Genomic DNA, 13,757 nt, shown 5'->3' with positions numbered 1-13,757 from the left:
AGACCACGTGATCAGAAACTGCTGTGACACTTAAAAGTGTTTCTCCTCAAGGAATTCCGGTGCCCAGAAGCCTGGTGAAGCCAGTAGCAATTAAGGCCATGTTATCCTTTTAATTTACTTGAAATTATTGGCCTCTAAAATCAGTCATTTAGTGTGGTTGCGTGGGGGAGGGGCCAATATAATAGGCACGTGCATTAAAAATGCTTGTTGATCTTACAAAAAATTTTGGCAGGCGGGATCTGGGGAATTAAAAACGGCTGCTTTGAAGCTCACCCTGCAATAAAACCCAGTCATTTTCTAGTAAGGAAAAAAAAAAGTAACTAATTTTCTAGATGAGACCCATTTGTAGTGAATTCAAGGTTTCCTCCCTGTGCATCTACCTGGCTTTGTATCTGATGCCTTGCATATCCTGAATTCTCAGGGCTGTTTGCTTCAAGTGTGAGGTGGTTTTATTTTATGTTTTAATCTACAAAGGAATGAAATGGCTTGGCTTGGACTGGTAGGAGTCCTTGAAAGTCCACTTGAGAAATGGGAACTAAAGCATTAAGAAGTGTACCAGTATCTGTTACACGAGGCCAAATGTACCTAACAAAGGAAAGCTGTGTTCTACATCACCCACGAAGCACATAAATCACAGAGTGTGTGTCTCTCCGTCTTGCAGCAACTTACTCCTGCCCGCCTTTCCTTGACTCGGTTGTCCAGTGTATGTACACAACCGGACAGCTTTTCCTGATCAACCCTGAAGTCGCAAACCTAAAGGCAAAACAGCCAAAGATGCTGAGTACAGAAAGGAAAGAAATGCTCCCATACCCAAGAGCTAACAAAGCAGGAGCCCCCACCCACCCCCACTCCCCTCCCCCGGGGCCACTGTCACGAAATGCGGTGAGCGGTGAAATGGTCGTTAGTAATGGGCGCCAACCCTGAAAAAATAATAGAGGTTAAACCAGAATGTTTCCACTGCCGTACCAGAGCACAACATGGCCAGCTCTCCTGAGGTCATTCTGTTTATTTAGCCATCCGCAGAGCCGAAGCCAAATTACGAACCTGAAATTGTGAGCTAAGCCATGAATGCCCTCATTTACCTCCACACTTTTGAGGAGGCTTAATGAAGAGCTTGCACCCTTTGGCTTTCTGATGGAAAGATGAAACTGACAGACATCAGTCCATGGACGGTACTTTTTATTTATTTTTTATTTTTTTTTACCAGCAGGACTGAGCAAGAGGCAGATCCTGGAGTATGTGTCAGCTGGACGTGCACATAACAAGGTCCAGGGAGACACTCAGAAGTTGCCTCTTCTAATCCAACCCTGAATTACATGCGAGGTGGTTTTTTTGGTGCTTTCAGAGCCCCACCAGCGCCAAAATAACTGCCAGGCGTGCAAGCCCCCGTCTACCTCAACCTTTCCCCAGACACCCCAACACTATCTGAGGCACTGAAACTATGGCAACCGAATAAGAAAGCAGCCTCCATGATTAATAGATGAAGATCCCAGCGACAGTGTCTAGCTAGGGCCATCATTCATGACGCGAGAAGAATTAACCCAGAATCCATCTTGCGGACCATTTACAAGTATTCTCCTTGTCAGAATCCACCCAACTGCCATTCTGCTGCATAGACTCCGGTTCAGAGCGCGAGAAACAATTTGGTTTCTATTTATCACTTGCCCTGCAGAGATGAGAATGTTCTTAGTAACTCACACGCTCACGTTTCTGGAATAACGAAAGGCTTCCTAGACTAGTTTTCCACCTGGGTATTTGAGGCCCAAGAACAAATGCATTCAAACACCAAGATACGTGAATGGAGTCCTGTGGTTCTCCAGGGTAGAAAGGAGGAGACAGTTGTTGGATTGTTTGAGAGAGAGAGAGTGAGAGTGAGAGTGTGTGTGTGTGTGTGTAATGCAGTTTTTCATAAAGCATTCCATTTTCAGGAAAGGAACATTTCCATTCACCAGCTCAATCAGTATTCTCTCAGTTTCCTCGTTCAAGGACAGTAGGAGTCTGCGGGAGGGGTGGGGAAGCACTGGAGTCGTTGCAACATTAATGAAAAGGTTGAATCCTCTCCTTAAAGAAAGACTCAGAATAGGAAAAAGGAAAGGAGAATGGATGCGTCAAAGAAACCTTGTCTCTAAAAAAGTCTTATCAAACATCCAACTGTAATTAGTACCTTCTTTATTTCGTCCCAGTTCTTAAAATGTTGGTTTTCCCGGGGGGCATGTTTTCACGGTGTTCAGTGTCAGATCCTGTTGTGTTCTAGAAGTGCTTCCCATCAAATCATGGCCAAGACTTGGTTTTAAACATGGAGGAGGACAAAAGGGATGAGAGGGGGTGAAGTAGCATCATTTAAGAGATTCTGCTAAATTTTTTTTAATTGGCGTGGATTCTTTGAATTAAATTTTCCACAGATGGCAATGATAGGTTAGTTGGAAACCACGAGAAAGTGCCGAGTTGTGTTCACTGAAAGCCTCAGGTCCACAGGCTGTGCGTGGAAATACCTGTTAACAATATTTTCAGAGCCATAGTCAGCATACTTGCTGCTAGGAAGACGTTGCCCTTCAGCCTTTGGGGCATGTTAATTGTGGATTTATTTCACTCTCTTGACATCCTCTTTCCGCTTACAAAGTTTAAGAGACATTTCTTTTTTTTTTCTCCTGGGTGAAAATAACTGTAATTCTAGGCCAGGGAGGGAGTCTTGTTCCCCCTGGGTGCAAAGAGGAGTCTGTCAGGGAATTGTGGTGATCATACCAATTTGTTGCCCCTTCTGCTGTGCCTTTTAGAAGTGAGATGCTTCTCACTGATAAGAACTTGGGTAACTATCATTTGAGTCTGATGTCAGGTAATAGGACAGGATACCAGTCAGGAGAGTAAATACCAGCTCTCTTGGGGTCAGCAAACTAACTCTTTGCTACATTTGGTGGGAAAGGTTAGTGTTTTGCTTCTACGTGGAGACTCACTGCTCTCCCAAACCGATTTCAGGCTTGGCCAGGGAAGAGTGACCCTGCATATGGACGGAAGGCCACTACGACGGCCCTCGGGCCGAAGTCCCAGCCACAGCCTTCTGGAGCAGTCAGCTGATGAGCTTCTCTCCTATGACAGGTAGGGCCCTTGGGATCATTTCATCTCAACCCTGAACCCACATGAGGGGCTGCTCTCAGATTCTCGAGTGCATGCAGACTGTGTATTTTATTTTAAGGTGTTTGAAGTGAAGGCGATCCTTTTTTTCCTTCATCCTTTAGGCTCTTGTCTAATATAAAGTCTTCTGCTGCCCACAGTGGTTTCACTGGTATAATGTCTTGTCTTACATATTCTGGGTGTGAGATGTCAACATCCATAGTCAGGAAGAGGGTCCCGGCTCCTCTTCCCATGCCGGTGACTTGTTCACAGGCTTCCCAGCTGAAAACCCCCCGTCACCAGGGCCAACCCACAGTGGGAATGTTCATTTCTGGTCCCGAGGTGGCTTCCTTTGTACCCTCTCTGACTGTTACCCTTTCTACTCTCCCCACCAGGGCACTCTCCCGGACTTTTGTCACCCAAATAAAAATAGCACGTAATGTTTCATGAGCGAGTATCATGTGCCACACCTCAAGGTTATGAATTTTTACAGATGTTACCATATTTACTCTCCCCAACAACCACATTGGCATCCTATTAGCGTCTTATGGATGGAAACTGAGGCAAAGAAGTAACTGGCTCAAAGTCATGCTATTTATAATTGGCACAAAAAAAAAAAAAAAAAAAAAAGTGAATCCCAGTGTGTTGAGTCTGCGTAAGAAGTGTGGTCTCTGCATTGTCCCTTTCGCTGCCCACTGCCTTCCCCTGACCATCCCTTCACACTTGTAAACCCGAAGTCGCCAAATCTTAGTAAATTCGCCCTTATTACGGCAAGGACCCAAACTCCTCTCCTCCTACCCCTGGTTCACCCTGACACTTCTGTCCTACATTAATGCTTACACTGACATGAATTGTTTTAGGACCCACCTCAGCAAAAACAATGCCCTTACTTTTTCCAATGCCTGGCTGAGTGCCACGCCCGCGACCTTGCCCTCTTTACTGGTCACACTGAAAGCCATTGTTGCTTGAGGCAGTTGGCCTTTCTAATGGACAGGGTTGCTGCTGTCCATGCTCTGTGAAGACTGTGAATTTCCATTGAATATGAGGACCTTATTTAATTTCACAATGTGGTTTATATGAAAATGTGCCATCCACGGAATATAGTCTCGCTTTTATGATTTAGAAAACAATGAAGCAAGATCTCTGCTAGGCCCAGGATCTGGGGTGGGGAGCAAGGAACTGGCATCAGAGTCTCCCAGGTCTTCAGAGTACATTTCCTGATTTAACAAATACCTTCACATCTGTGACTTCCTATTACTCTCCCAGAGGTCCTACAAGGTGGAACACACAAGTTTACTATTCACAGATTTTGTTGAAAATAATGCAGCCTCAGCGAGGTTAAGAGACTCGTCCAAGGTAGTAGAGTCTGGAACTCAGGACATCCAAGTACAGGATCTTCAACTACAGTGACCACAGGACAGGGCGGAAATGTGGGTTCATAAGCATGTTGTCCTCTCCTGCCAGAAAGGTGAATTCTAAAAAGGACCATCAGCAAACTCCCAAAAAGCACAGCAGTTCTGTGGCCAGTGGTTAGAACGCAGAACAAACGAGGCCAAGGTCAAAAGCTCAAGCCCCATCAGTGCTGGCTGTCTTCCTAGCGCTGTTTCTTGGCAAGTTGCTTTTATCTAACTCCGAATCCCTTCTGCTTCAACCAGGTGTCCCGCAGATGTGTGCTCTCGGCCACAGGAGGGGACTGGGTGAGAGTGTGGGAATGAGCAGGCTTCAATCCATCACCAGAGCTGGGAAAACAACCCGCAGTGAATGCTCCACTAATGGTGCATGAGACAGATCACCTGCGTACATGGAAGACAGTGTGTCCGTCCCCCCCCCCCCCGCCCCCACGGAGAAGTGCTACATTGGATGAAAACTTAAGATAGAGAAACAAGGGGCACCTGGGTGGCTCAGTCAGTTAAGCATCTGCCTTTGGTTCAGGTCATGATCCTGGGGTCCTGGGATCGAGTCCCACATCAGGCTCCCTGTTCAGCGGGGAGTCTGCTTCTCCCTTGGCTTCTGCCCCCTATTTGTGCTTGCTCTCTCTAGTGGTCTCTTTCAAGTAAATAAAGTCTTTAAAAAAAAAAAAAAGTAAGATGGAGAAACAAAAGCAGATAAGAGAGAAAGACGAGATGCTTGTAAAAAAGATTTGCTCTTTTTAGATAGATGAATCAATTAATTGACTGAACAAATACTTGTTGGGAAGGGCCATTGGCATGCCAGGCACAGGTGCTGGAGATGAAGCAGTAACACATGCAAAAGTTGTTCCTTGTGGCATATGTTCTAGTGGAAGACAGAAGATAAACAGGAACAACATAGTCTCTCAGGCGGCAGAAAGTGAGAAGGGGAAAACATTGAGGCAGGCCCGGGGGTTAGGAAGTCTTGGGGAAAAGGGTGGAGTAAATAAGGTGATCAGAAAAGGCTTCATGGTGAGAGTGACATTTGCAGAGAGACTTCAAGTGGTGAGGAGCAAAGCACTCAGCTATCTGGGGAAGGAATCATCCCAGGCCATGGAAGAGCACATGCCAGGCACAGTCACATAACCCTGAAGACCGGGGTTGGGGGATGATTTGAGAGGTGTGGTCAAGAGAGCACAAATGGCGTAGGGCTGCGAAGGCCCATAGGTTGGACTTTGGCATCTGCTGGGCGAAGATGAAAGAATCTGAGCTAGGCCTTGATTTAAAACAAAAAAACAAAAAAAACACTTTGGCTGCTGTGTTGAGCATAGACTATAGGGGTCCAAGAGCAAAGCCGCGGGACTATTTGGAAGGCTGGTACAATAGCCTGGTGGCTCAGCCAGCATGAGGGCCTCAGAGGTGGAAGAGTTTGGAGAAGGCCAATGTGCTTTGAAGGGGGTTAGGGTGGGCAGCAGCATCTGCCGCTGGGGTGGGTGGGGGCCTGCAGTGAGAGTCAAGGATGACTCCTTTAAGTTTCTACCTGTGAGCAGCTCCAGGATGGCAATGCCATTTACCAAGATGGAGATTATAAGAAAGCATCCTTGGGGAAAGAGGTCCAGAATTGGTGCTCTGAATGTGTTAAGTTTGACACGCCTGTTAGATCCAAGAAGAGCTACCTAAACCTGTTCGATGTATTAGTTGAGAGACCCAGGAGAGAGGTCTGGGCTGAAGAGGTTACTTGGGAAACTCTGTCTTGAGTCCTGACACTTCTAGGACACTCTCCATTAGTATAATGGGAATTACTCTAATCAAAAAGTTTAGCAAGAACTCACCTGCTTCACAGACCAGGATACCCTTGTGTATATGCGCTACTGTAATGGTCCCATGCTGAGAGGTATCCTGTAAGCCCTCTCCCCTTGAGGTTTATGCGGTATGACATCTTCCTTGCCCATTTCAGAGGGATTAAATGCCTCCCTCCCTCTCCTACCTTACCATATCCCCAGGAGGCCACCAGTGTGGTTGCCAGCAGAGAATAGCTCAGTTGATGAGAAAAGCCTTCACTCTGGAATAAAAACATCTCTGAGACAGCTTGGCTCCAGGGAACCTCAGAAGAGTAGGGGACACTGATACGGGAGGGTGAGCAGGCAGGACGTTGCAAGGCTCCACCTTCCTCTGGAAGTGGGAACACCCAGGGAACACCCACTCTGAGAGGAGGACAATGAATTGTCTAAACCTGGGGCGGGGGAGGCAGAGGGAGAGGCAGGCAATCTCTCTCAGGCTTTATACTGCTGCAAACGGCAGATGCTTAATTAAAGCATTTGCAATTAGTTTGGCTTGTTCTGTGATTCTTTTCTGCAAACAAATAAGATGGGATAATATATTCGCCTTTGGCAATCTAGTTCTAAAAAACTTCTCCTGTGATCACGCTTTTGTCCTGTTCAGAAAAGAGCTGAACCGCTATGCACACATAGTGAAATATCTGCCTTACCTCCTTGTTCAAAACAGTATTTTGCCTTCTATTTCCTCTGGGAGTGCAATTACCCATTTGCTTTTAAAGCATGCGTATTTATTTTGAATTTAATACAAGTTCTTAATTTGGGTGGCTTATTTTTATTCAATGAAGATAACAGTCTTGTAATTCTTGCTATCCTTCTGATTCAACATACTAAGAAATGTTATCCGCCTACTCAAGATGCAAATGCTATATTTTTTTAATGATGGGAAAAAGCATTCACTAGACTTGAAAAGAACTCGAGGGCTATGTGTTTGTGTATTTGTGTCACTGTATGTGTAAATACAGAGTTGCACTTATTGCCACTTGATAAGAACCACTCACTCGAAGCCACTGTAGAGGGGGGAGACAACCGGTCCACTCTTAGTGGAGAAATGGAAATTCTGTGGGCCCGTTTCTTTCATCCATCTATTCAACATTTACTTGGGTTTCTACTCCAGTTCTTAGGAATTTTTAACCTATTGAAATGTAGATGTTTTATCCAATAAGTATATTCTGCAGATGGCTCCTGAGACAATGATTCTTGGATGGCTGCTGGAATTTGCATATGTGCTTCATATGCATTCTTGAAGACTGTGGCCCATCTCTACAGGGCGATGGCTTGCAACACACAACACTTCAGGAAGACTGTCACCACACAAAAACCATACACACAGGAGCTAGAGCACTTGCTTTCTATCAAGCTGAAAAAAGACCTAACACAGAAATGAGGTTTTAAACCTGATACTCCATTCTTCTCTGCTTTCGAATTGGTTTGCAAAGTGCCTCATTCAAGAATATCGTAAAACCACATAGTACAGAGTGGGGGTTACTCAAGAGTCAAATAAAAGTCACCATATAAGCAAGCATGGGTAAACCAAATTCAAATAGTGCAATTACCTTTTAACAGATAGTTTAAGTTAATAGGTGGAGACACCGTTCTGCCACAGTATTTAAGGTTAGGTTAATAATTAACTTTGGGGCCTGGAGTAGTTTAATCAAAGCTTACTATAAATCATAAAACTCCATGCAGACTAAACAGGGTGTTAAAAAAAAACACACACGAAATGCTTGCAGTCTTGACCTGTCGTAGCCATTTGGATAAGGTGCAAAAATACGATATTTTCATTCAGAATTGAGCCCAGGCATCTTTACTCCGCGTGAAAAAGCCTAAAGGATGCATGTGTCTGGAACCAGCAGTCTTTCCCCTGCCATCAGAGTGGATTTGACGCCTGAGATGTATGTCTGAAGGAAGACTGACAATTACCAGGATTAGAGAAAGACAAGGCAAAGACACTCGACCTTCCTACCCCGGAAAGACTTAAAAACCAGCGCTGGGGGGCATTACATAGCTTTCTTGAGACCTGCTGGCAAAACGCTGCAACTGGGTTAAACATCTTTTCAGATTTGAGTCAGAGAAAGTTGTGCATACAAGCATAAGCGTCTGAGTGTTTGTGTGTGTGCCTTTGCCTGCGTTTTAAACCTTTCATGGATCACAGTCAATAAGTAGCAACTTGATTTCCATCTGGTGTAAGCAGAGAGTGATCCCAAGGTGGCCATGACTGGCCACCGCATTTTCAAAGCAGCCACCTTGCTCCCAAGGACCGACTTCAACGGCCACTGGGGCTGCCCTCTGGATGCAGGCTAGAGGCCACTGCTGGAAGTTCTTTCCTTGGCTGTGAAGACAGCAGTTCCTCCCCCGCTCCAGGGACACCTGGCTCCCTGTTCCGTTCCTCCCTGGAAACCCGCTGCCTGGAAAAATGCGCGTGGCACCGGGGGTGGGGGTGGGAGGCTGGGGATGTTGCACTTGGAATTGGTACCTAGTCCCGGCCTGTGTCCACCCGCACCCGTGCGCCAGCCGCTGTCCAGTGGCCGCACCAGCATCCTGATTCCTGCCCCTGAACTTCCCTTCCTGCCGCCTCGCCACTGCTTTCTCAACTGGACCAGCAAATGCGGCGCGGAGACCCCAACCCAGCTGACTGCTGGATGGGGAAGCCACTGGCTGTGGACCAGACCTAACTCCACGCATCCTGGGCGGCCCACCCTTTTCCCTCCGGGTTCGGTTTCCCGTGGGCTGCACAGGCAGAGCCCCAGTACTGTCGTGCCCGCCGCCCCTGACTTTCAGAGAAACTTTCCAGAAGCGCTGGGTCGAGTGACCCCGCGCTGGAAGAGGCGGCTCTGGGCGGAGGGGTGGCGAGGCGGCGAGGGAACGGGAAAGACGGCGGAATCCTGTTTCCTTTCCCGAAACGCGCAAGCAAGTTCGGGGCTGCTCCCTGGCTCCCCCTGTACGGCTCGGGTCGCAGAAGGAGGGAGCGGACCTCAGGATCCTTTTTTGCAGCATATACGACAGTGGGGAGCTGAGAAAAAAAGCAGAGAATCTGGAGCAGAGACACTTGCCACCCCAGCGGGGTCCTACAGGCAGGGTGGGCACAGTCGGGCTAGCTCCCCAGCGCCCCACTACCCTCCAGACAGCTCTCTAGGACCCAGCTAGTCGTTCGGACATCCAGACCCCGAGGCCCGGACAGAGCTCTCCTCCGGCTAGCAAGCACTGGGTCATCTTTTGCAAGTCTTTTCCACCCTTCCCCCTCCAGGACAACTCCTTTTAGAGGGACCTCGTAGATTTCGGGGGAGAGCGCAGCAAGGCGGGTTCTGTGCTGGAGGGGGACGCAGCCGCTACAGATGCTGTCCTCGCCGGCCAGAAGGGAGGGACGGCAGCGGGGGTTAGAGGACCCAGGGCGGGGGACGCCGCGCCACACCGGGAGGAGACCATTCCTGGGCACTCGTTCGAGCAAACAAAGCCCGGAACCCCTGGTGCCAGTGGCCGCGAAAGCCGGGATGTCACCAAGCGGCAGGGCGCACGGGTACCAGGGCCATTACAAGTTTCCCGCACTCCACAGAGCCCAGCCCGGACCCGGAGCGGACAACAAAAGATTCTCTTCGCTTTCCCACCGTCTCTGTGGAACCCCTTCTCCCACCACAGAACCCAAACCTGGTGCTGGGCGAAAACAGCGCTCTTCTAACCAACGTCCTCCAGCCCTCGAGGGCAGAACCCTTTCTCCAGCTCGTGCACCAGGACCCGGCGCTTCTGAGGATCCCACCCTCTCGGGGCCCTCTGCTCCCTGCTGGCCCGAAAGTGAGGACGAGCCCCGGGTCCTGCACTCACATTCCCCAGCCAAGCAGCACCGCGCGGTCGCGGTCCCGGGCGGCGCCGGGCGTGTGCGCAGCGCGGGTGGGGAAGCTCGCAACGCGAAACCCCGCGGTCTCCCGGGCACAGGGCGGAGAGGAGCGGCGGGCTGGGCTCACCACTGTCCCCAAGGGCCGGACAGCGCTCGGGAGGCAGACACCAGACAAAATAAAACACAGCTACCACAAAGCCCGCAGCGAGTGCCGGCCGCGGCCCCGGGACCCGATACCTGGAGCCGAGCCGCCGGGGAGGTGGGGCGCGCCGGGGCGCCCCTGCCGTACCTTTTCGGTGCATCGACGTGCAGGCGGCCGGGGCTCGGAACGGGCTGGTACAGCGTGTATCCCATTTAGTAATCCATTATCGAGGAGATCTCTTCGGGCCGCAAGCTGCGCTCTCTCCTTTGCAAGCCTTTGTCATTCCTACATGTGTGCTTGTCTCTTTGGGGTAACAGTCGCGGCGACTACTTTCTGGGAAGCAAACGCGCCGTGATCATCTCCAATGGCAGGCACAGAAGGGGAGAGGAAAAAAGAAAGAAAGAAAGAAAAAAAAAAACCCAACAAGGAAGGAGTAAATGTTCAAGAAACTCTTCTCCAAATCCAAATTCCACTTGGATTCCACTCCGGTGAGTCCCTTCGGTGGTGTCTGCGCGGATTAACAAGTCATTTCAGGGTGGGGGGCGGGGTGGGGGCTGGGGCTGGGGGCGCGCTGCGAACCCGCTCTGCGACCGCGAGCGCCGCTGCCGCGGGCGTGGCGATGCTGGCCGCTGCCGCCGCTCCTAAGCGGGCATCGCGGGCGGTGGGCCCCGCGGAGAAGCGCCGCTGCTGCGTCCCGAGCGTCTGGGCAGCCGAGTGCGCGGGGAGCGGAGTTGGCTGCAGCCTCACCGGGTGCAGCTCGCTACTCCTCTGTCACCGGAGAGGCCGCGGCTCCCGGGCGGAGCCAAGTCCCGGACTGGATTGCGCAGAGCGGACTCTCCTCCTGCAACCCCGCCTCCTTTGGCTGGCGTCTCCTCCGACCCAGAGGAGGGCTGTGGTGTTTGTGTGTGAATGTGAGCGAGCGTGGCGGAGAGAGGGAGAGCCTACGCAGTGTGGCTGCAGGTGGAGCCTTGCATCGACTGGCCCGCGAGGCTCCTTCCGCCGCGACTCCCGGCCCACGCCGCGCTCTGGGTGGAGGTCCCGGTGGGGTTGGCTCCGGCTGGAGCGCAGTCCCAGCTCCCCCCACCCCCGCATCTGCTCTAGCCCGGGGGGGGGGGGGGCGAGGGGGTGTGGAAATCCCGGATAGCATCGCTGAGCCCTGCCAAATGAGAAAAATAAATAAAAATAGACGTAGTGCAGGAGCGAGTTACAAGAAAGGATCTGTTCATCGATTTTCTTAAATGGAAAAGTTTTAAAGGAGGAGGTTAAGTGAACGATGGGCCTTTCTAATTCTGATTACTGTATCAAGAGGTAGATCCCAGAAGTGATGGACGCTCGATGCACCCTGAGGAACTGGATAAAAGCCAGTGCGTGCGGTTAAAAACACACTTCGAGGAGATGAACACGGTTACTAGTTAACGCACAAAGAACATGTTAGTAAAGCATTTCAAGCAAGCGAGGAGACTGTAGTACAAAGAACGGGGTTAACAACAGCCGTAATCTGTTGTCAGACTTGGGACCTGTGCGGACCGTCCTCAGAAATAAGTAAACTTCAGCAGTAGAACACAGACAGTCCCAGGGAGGATCCAGCAGCTTCGCGGGAGAAGTACATCGCAACTTCTTACACCGCGCTATTGTTACGGCCGCACGGAGCGGGGCAGGCACAGCCGTTCTCCGCCGCGCGAACTTGCCGTCGCCCAAACGCCCTGCAGTTCCGGGCTGGTGTCGCTGCGTCCGGCAGCACCGCGTCCCCCCTGCCCCGCCCCGCTCCGCTCCCCCGTGGGCTTCGCAGACGGTGCGGGCCGGAGCCACAGCCTTTACAGAAAGTAACGCTGGGCGGCCGAGCAGTTCTCGAAGCCGTGTTTTACCAGTCGTGGGGGCGGCCGGCCGAGAGAAGCATGGGGAGGAGGACCAGGGTCTCGGGTGCCCTTAGGCCGAGGGTCTGCAAAGTGGATGCATTAGAAACTGTACCTGTTCCCTAATTGGGGCCGGGGCCCACGTTCTCTTTTCTGCGAGGGAACCCAAGTTACGTACAGACCACGTTCTCTTTTCTGCGAGGGAACCCAAGTTACGTACAGACATCTGCTCGCGAGGAATCACGAAGAATAAATGCACATGCGACGACACCCTGGATCTACTATATGTATATATATATACACACATACATATATATATACACACATACATATATTCCACAAACCACCTGGAAAGGGTGTCCAGAACGGTGAGCAGTCTCTCTGCTGTTCTCCAGAGCTGCCAGCAGGGGCCGCTATCCCCACCTTTCCCGAGTTAAAACCACAGATTCTGGGTGGCGGGGGGGCGCGGCCCTGGGTGCGCGCGCAGTGCCCGCAGCACGCGAGCGGGCTCCGGGAGCGTGCACCGGGCTTGGGGGGCTGGCGGGCTCGGCTGCGCGTTCCGGTGGTTCGGGTGGGGGCCGGTTGGCCCCGCGAGGTCTTTCTGGGATCCGGACCGGGTTGGGGGAATTGCCCTCGCGACCCGGGCTGGTTTGATCCTCAGCTGCGCTATTTAACGCCCCGATTTCGGCTGGTGACGGCCGGGCCATTGCGAACCGGGTTCTGGAGCCAGTCCCTGCGCCCCCGGCGCGCTTCCTCAGTCCCAAGGTCGAGACCAAGAGACTTCGGGGGAGAAAGGGGAAAGGGGTTCTCGCCCAGCACCTCCACCCCGCCGGGATCATTGAGGCCCCCTCTTCGCTCTCTGTCGCCGCTTTACATGCTAATTGTGTCTGGGAAAAGTTCTTTAATTGGCAGAATTAGGCAGAGCAAACGAATTGTTTCACAGGCTGAACCAAATTAATTCCGGGTTTAGCTTCTTTCCTTGGAGAAACAAACAATTAAGCTGTCTTGTTTGCTTTATGGATATATTGGAAATGCCCCACATCGAGTTTCAGGATTTGTTTTTAAAGGGAAATTATTTCCATTATTAATACTTGCGTGTTTAATTTGCAGTAACGCTGAGCCAGGTAGGGAGAGATTAAATTTACCTGATTTTAAATTATGGAATACAAGAGGAAAAGAATTTGGGTTCACTTTTCACACGGCTAAAAAATACCACCCAAAATCTTCCTGGCAATTGCCAGATCCCAAAGTTTCACCATCCAGTGAGGCGCCCATCTGTCCTGACAAGGGGAGATTACATTTCCACCTGCCAGCCACCAGAGAGATGCTCTGGGAGCTGGAAGAAAAGCCAGCTATTGTGTCTCTCCCAAAGCCCTCAGGGGAGCACCTGTAGGGAGGCTACCCAGTGAAACCTCATGATGTCATTTCCCCTTGTCTGCACCTCAGACTGGCTACCAGAGCCTGCCTTAACTTTTCAGTAAAACCTCTGCCTTTCCAAAGCCTTTGAAGTCTGCAGTCTACCCTGTCCCTTTAGGGAAAGAAAGCCAGTGGGGGTTAAAGAGTCCCAGAGTGTAAGAACTGGAAGGAAATTTAGACTGC

At 50.7% G+C, this 13,757-nt stretch overlaps 1 protein-coding gene and 1 long non-coding RNA gene across 5 annotated transcripts in view; one reads left to right on the top strand and one right to left on the bottom strand.

Annotated features, from left to right (window-relative positions):
* Window positions 1–11,266, bottom strand: part of SEMA6A (semaphorin 6A) — a 125,614-nt gene extending 114,348 nt beyond the window's left edge. For 2 of the 4 annotated variants that reach the window (XM_059175804.1, XM_059175807.1), the window contains exon 1: window positions 10,453–11,261. The gene's annotated coding sequence lies outside the window, so the exon portion shown is untranslated. Of the gene's footprint in view, window positions 1–10,452 lie in introns of all 4 variants that reach the window. The other 2 variants (XM_059175806.1, XM_059175805.1) reach the window with 2 other exon arrangements.
* Window positions 10,664–13,757, top strand: part of LOC131832592 (uncharacterized) — a 139,071-nt gene continuing 135,977 nt past the window's right edge. The window contains exon 1 of the long non-coding RNA XR_009354115.1: window positions 10,664–10,793. This is a non-coding gene — a long non-coding RNA (uncharacterized LOC131832592). The remainder of the gene's footprint in view (window positions 10,794–13,757) is intronic.

The sequence above is a fragment of the Mustela lutreola genome, chromosome 5 (genome assembly GCF_030435805.1).
Source record: "Mustela lutreola isolate mMusLut2 chromosome 5, mMusLut2.pri, whole genome shotgun sequence".
Classification (NCBI taxonomy): Eukaryota; Metazoa; Chordata; class Mammalia; order Carnivora; family Mustelidae; genus Mustela; species Mustela lutreola.
This window is presented reverse-complemented; position numbering and strand designations above follow the sequence as displayed.